At 36.2% G+C, this 6,000-nt stretch overlaps 1 protein-coding gene across 1 annotated transcript in view; it reads right to left on the minus strand.

Moving 5' to 3' along the window:
- ATP10D (ATPase phospholipid transporting 10D (putative)) overlaps positions 1 to 5,634 on the minus strand; it is a 100,929-nt gene extending 95,295 nt beyond the window's left edge. Inside the window, exon 1 of the mRNA XM_066279804.1 lies at positions 5,391 to 5,634. The gene's annotated coding sequence lies outside the window, so the exon portion shown is untranslated. The remainder of the gene's footprint in view (positions 1 to 5,390) is intronic.
- Positions 5,635 to 6,000: the final 366 nt, after the last annotated feature.

Consider the following 6,000-nt stretch of genomic DNA (forward strand, 5'->3'; position numbering starts at 1 on the left):
TAATAACTTAAAACTGATTTTCACCTTCCTTCTCATAACCAGGATATTAAATTTTTTTTTATCTTACATAAATTTGAAATTTTGTAAGTTTGTTTTGCTAACGTAAATGTAGTTGTACTCATCTTCCTCATTCAGAAATGCCTTAAATGGAATAAGAAAATTTTAGAAAAACAAATTAAGGAATATTGAATTATCTATCAGCACAAGACTTTAGTAGATGTGATCAACAGGAAATGAAAAGAAATAAAGCTTGAATCAGTCCAGCACTGCATATTATTTCAGAAAACAGCAGGAGGCAGAAGATTGAATGTGACTAGAATAAGTTTTATCTAATGATTTCCCTTACAAAGCAAATGCTTTCACCAGCAAATATAATTCAGAAACAATGACACCTGACTTGTAATTACACACGATGAGACCGTGGAAACTTTGTGAAAGAGAGGAAAGGTAATATCGTTTATGCTTTCTTTGTTCTAAGGCGCAATACTTTATTACGACAGTAAATTTTTTTCCTGATAACTAAAATACATTTACTGTAGAAATATTAGAAACTACAGATTAACATCATGAGAAAAATAGAAATTATATATAATCCCACCACCCAAACATGAGTACTATTAACATGTGCTTTATTCTCCACCAATCAAGTAGTTTCTATACATAATCATTGGAACGCTTTTCAAAGGTAAGACATCATTTTGTAACTTAGTTTGTTCATTCCTCATATTACAAACATTTTTCTAAATTATTAAAGGTCTTTCCAACAACCTCACATAATTTGAGTTCTTTTCATGTTTGTTAATGTGCTATGTGAAAATATGGTAATGTAATTCTATGCTAAATATTCTCAATTAATAGGAGGTGCGCATTCCTCTGCCTACAACCTTAGAAAAGTTAAAATTATTTTTCCTTTGTGAATTGTCCATTTATGTCATTTATGTCTGTTTTTCACTGGGAAGCATCTTCTATTGGGGTTTTGATCAATCTCTCACTGCTTTTTATAATATCTTTTGTAAAGGACATACTGGCATATAAAATAGAGCTTGAAGTTGTTTTTTTAATTTTGGTTATAATATTTCTTAGTAATGTTTTTCAAAATACTATTTTTTATTATAAAAATAATAGTGGCTATAGAAGATTTGGAAATATTAGGAAAATATATTTTAAAAGTTATAATTCTACCACCTAGAAATCTAATTTTTAAAATTTACTCATTTTAGAGAGGGGAGAGAGAGAAAAAGTGGGGGAGGAGCAGGAAGCATCAACTCCCATATGTGCCTTGACTAGGCAGAAATCAAAATTTTTAATCTGATATATTTGTGGTTATATCCATTGATACAAATAGGAACTTGTATGAAACTGAGAAGTGCAATAGTCTTGTTAAATGTTCAATGCTTATTAATTTAGAACAATACTTGATATATAGTAAGAGCTTAATAAATATTTAAGTAAATGATATTTTAAATGTATTTATATTTAAAAATTATATGTATTCTATACATTATGTATTAAATCTTGCTCTTTTCACTCAATGCATTACAAGAATATTTCTAAATCACAAATAATTTTAAAAAATATTTTGGAACTGAATTTTATGAATATATAGTACATTAATTTACTTTAAAAGTTTGCTTTTGTAGGATTGGTTTTGTTTTGAATTTTTTCCCATATCATAGATAACACTGTAATGAACATATTTATACATTTTCATACGAACTTCAGATGATTTCTGTATAATATATTTAAAGACCAAGGATTATAAGTCTAAGTCGATGAATATTTACAAGTTTTGGTACATAGTCCCATATTGTTGCCTCAAATAATTGCATGAATATCCTCTCCATTGAACATTATAAAGAAGATTCCATTAAGACCACAACTCTTTTATAAAACAAGTTCCACTCTTACTTCTTACTCCAATAGTGATGCTACAAAACTTGATAAATTGAGTCTCCTTGCTTCAAACAGTGACAATCTATGAAATTCATTTTCATTAATTTATTGAGTTTTATGAGTCCCTAAGTGAACTTGATTATAGCATTTTCTTTAATTTTCCTTCATTAAAAAAAAATGCTTCCAACTAGATCAGACAATAAGACATATATCTACTGAAGGCCTGGATATGTGGTCTTGTTTTTACTCTTATTTTTAAAAACTGATTCTAAGAAGTACAGTTGTCTAACAATGAGTCACCTCTGTTCTATTATAAGTTATAATCAAATTCTGAGCATTTCCTTCACTTTACTGGCATCAAAATAAATGATATCTTATTCAATTCTTATTTAGTCATTAAGTAATTGCATTAAAATAAGTATTTAGTTCTTGCTGTGCAAAGGTCAAACATTACATTACCTACCAACATCTTGTTTTAGACTGCCTGGATTCTCCATCTTTTTCATACAGTTTAACAAATGTTAAAGTATATTTAAACTCCCTAAAACTTTTTTTCTTGATTTTTTAGAGTGGGAAGAAGGGAAATAGAACAAAAGACTGATTTGTTGTTCCACTTATTTACGCACGCACTGGTTGATTCTTGTATGTGCCCTGACCAGGAACTCACATCCTTGGCCTATCAGGATGATGCTCTAACCAACTGAGCTACCTGGCCACAGCCTAAACTCCCTACAATTTTTGAATGTCGTTGTTTTCCAATATATGCAGGTAGCCCTGGCTTTTCAAAAGCTTGTGTTACACCACTCATTTTTTAGAAAAGGCCTACATTAGTGCCTGCTTTCAGTAACCAAAATTTAAGAGGACTCTCACTTTTACAAAAACAAGGCAAAATATAAAAACCGCTTTCAGAGTTGTTTTGTAGTAAGCCCTTACAGAGTTGGTGGCACCCCAAGCAGTGAGTGGCCACACCAAGCTCCTAGCCCAGGAACCGCGCTCAGCATCCCATCATGAAGCCACAGAGCTTTGAACTGTGTCAGTGAGTGTCTGTGCTTTATCTTCGTTCATATTGTGCATCCCTTAGCAAGATGTGTCTTAATGTATCAGAAAAACCTGAATGCTCACAAGGGTGTCACACTGTGTAAAATGGAACATAATTAAGACTAGTTGGGCCTGGCTGGTGGTGGTGCAACGGATGAAGTGTCTACCTGGGATGCTCAAGTCCCAGTTTCAAAACTCCAAAGTTGCTGGCTTGGGCACAGGCTCATCCAACTTGGGCGCAGGCTCATCAGCTTGAACATGGGCTCACCAAGTTGAGCGTGGGCTCACCAACATGAGCATGGGGTCACTGGCTTGAGTGTGGGGTTAGTGGCTTGAGTGTGCGATTATCAAAGTGATCCCATGGTCACTGGCTTGAGCCTAAGGTCTCTGGCTTAAGCAAAGTGTCATTGCTCCACTTGAGCCTCCCCAGGCAGGGTGCATACGAGAAGCAATCAATGAACAAAGGAAGTGCCACAACTATGAGTTGATGTTTCTCATTATTCTCCCTTCCTGTCTCTCTCTCAAAAAAGATAAATCAAATTAAATTTAGAAACGAGTATTTGGTATGATTTGGTAAGTTATTGTTTTGAATCTGAAAACGCTCAATTTTTTCCCCCATACAGAATAATGTTAACTGTTTCTTCACTTTGTGCCATTTTGGCTTAAAAGTAGGAATGTTCTACTTTCAGATACTGGGGCAAACCTGTATAGTGTCAACTGAAATAAAGAAGAAAATTCAAAACTGTCATTTAAAAAAGAAGAGAGAGATGAGTTTAATGGAGAATAACAGAGGAATTGCAATTTGGAAAACACAAACTAGCAAAAAGCAACAGGCAAACCCAGAGTGTTTGATGTAGGCTGTTTTTATGGTCAGGGAATAGAAAGTGGGGAGAGTTTGATGAGAGTCTGTTTAAGTCAAAACAAACAGAGACCAGCTTTCAAAATTCCTCAAGCAGACAAAACCAGTCCAGTCATATAAATAAAGCTCAATTTAGACCATTTTGTGAGACGGACCAGGCTTTGGTCACCTCTTGTTCACATTTCTGGAGAGGTTTATAAGCTTATGTTTATAAACAAAACTGTCAAGGTTCATATGAGGCAACCTCTGACTAACTCCCTACTATATAAGAAAATTCCAGTATTATTAGTTTCCTGTAAATCACTCATTTACGGAAAATCAGTCTCTCCTTCCTTAAGTTTTGTTTTTCTGAGGGCACATGCGTGAGATTTCCTTTTTATATTCTCTGGTTTACTACAGATTGAAATTCTTTCACAACAGTATGATTTCATTTTGATAAAAAACAAACAAACTATCTCTACGTAGGTATGTAATATGTATTTGTAATGAGAATAGAAAAGAGTCCAGAAGATCCAGACATTACCTTTTTGGGTAGATTGTTGTGGGAGCTCACATCGAGGCAGTCAATGAGTTTACGCAATTACAAAGATGATGTGTTACTCGTTTACTCTTAAAAAGTCAACATTTTTTTTTTATATAATGGTACTCTTCCCAGAAATGTGACCTAGCCCCATTTAAAAATAATTATCTACTCTGGAGTTACTTTTCTGAATCAGTATATATACATTTAATGGCTAAGGAGCCAATCCTTGTAGGTCCATTTGTCAAGGTTGAGTTTAGTCAGAGGCTTGCTCTCAGACTTCGGGATTGTTTTTCTCCTTACAAAGAACTAGGTGAAAAGAAACAAGAAGAAACTTTGCCCTTATTTAGATAAGTTTCTAAATATGTGTTTTAACATGCCCTTATGATTAAGAGTAGTTTACACACATCCTTTCTAAAGACAGGGAGGTCAAACCTCCACACTGGAGGGTGTCACTTACCCTGCCAGATGTCTCTCTGCGGTCCATAGTAGAGTTTGACTATGTGTTTTATAATGTAAAATGCTGCAAGCAACAATTAAGTTCTACAAAGTTAGTGTTTGCCGGGAAGGGGAAGGGCCCCGGCTCTTTTTGCAGCTCTCCCTTAAAAACTATTTGAGAAAACTCCAACACAAACACCCTTTTTGCCCCTAAGGAATTAATCCGTGGGTTTTCGACACCCATACTCTTCATTATTTTTTTGAGACAGAGCCAAAACTGCCGTGAATTGCTGGATTTCAAAATGAGATGACAAAGCTGGATGTATGTATATATGTATGTATGTAGGTAGGTAGGTAGGTATGTATGCGTGCGCGAGTGCGCATAATTTACCTTTTCACAAAATCCAGCATTCATTCGAATAGACAAAATAATTCCTCTTTTGAAATCAAGTGGCTAAAAATGGTGTTTCACACACACACAAAAAGTTCAACAGCCCCTAAACTTTAGTTTTGAGATACTTAATCAAATCTGAGCACAATGTTTGGGGAGTGGGGGGAAAAGAGAGAGAAGAAACAGAAAGGGAAGAAGGTGGATGGTGGAACAGAAGGCAGGGAACATAAGGGGTTCGTCTTCCCACTCACCAATTCCTCTCTCGGCACACATCACAGCATGACGACCCTGAGTCCCGAGGTGCAAGAGAAGAACCAAGCACAGATCCGAAGAGTGGAGATGGGTTATGCTTCTACGCCAGCCATTTGCCTCGGGGATTAAAAAAAAAAAAATCACTTCTCAGACAGCTCCCAAACTCAGCGGCCGGAGCTGGCGCGGAGCCACGAAGGGCCGGCGACCTCCTCTTCCCTTTCCCCCTCCTCCCTCTCTGCCCGGCTCCGGTGAAGCCTCAGCCAATAGTCCACCGCCCCGCCTCCCGTGACGTCAGGGGGCGGGGCCTAGCAGCTGCTGGGCTCCCAGCTCCAGGTGTTTGATTGAGCTGTCTGTCTCCCGCTGCAGATGTCCCCCGTACCGTGAGCCATACAGTCCCACGTTTGACTTGCACATTACAGTACAGGTTGCCTACGGTGGACAGTTTGGTTCATTCTTGTTTTGCTGAAACTCTGTTTAACAACTCACCCATTTGCCAAGACTTGAAACTTTTGGCAATTATCTTTTGGAGTGCAAATAAATCAATTTTTAACATTTAATGTTATTGTTTTAGAATAGAAAAGAAATAGAGAAAAATAACTCAATTCTGAT

Source organism: Saccopteryx bilineata, chromosome 5, assembly GCF_036850765.1.
Source record: "Saccopteryx bilineata isolate mSacBil1 chromosome 5, mSacBil1_pri_phased_curated, whole genome shotgun sequence".
Lineage (NCBI taxonomy): Eukaryota > Metazoa > Chordata > Mammalia > Chiroptera > Emballonuridae > Saccopteryx > Saccopteryx bilineata.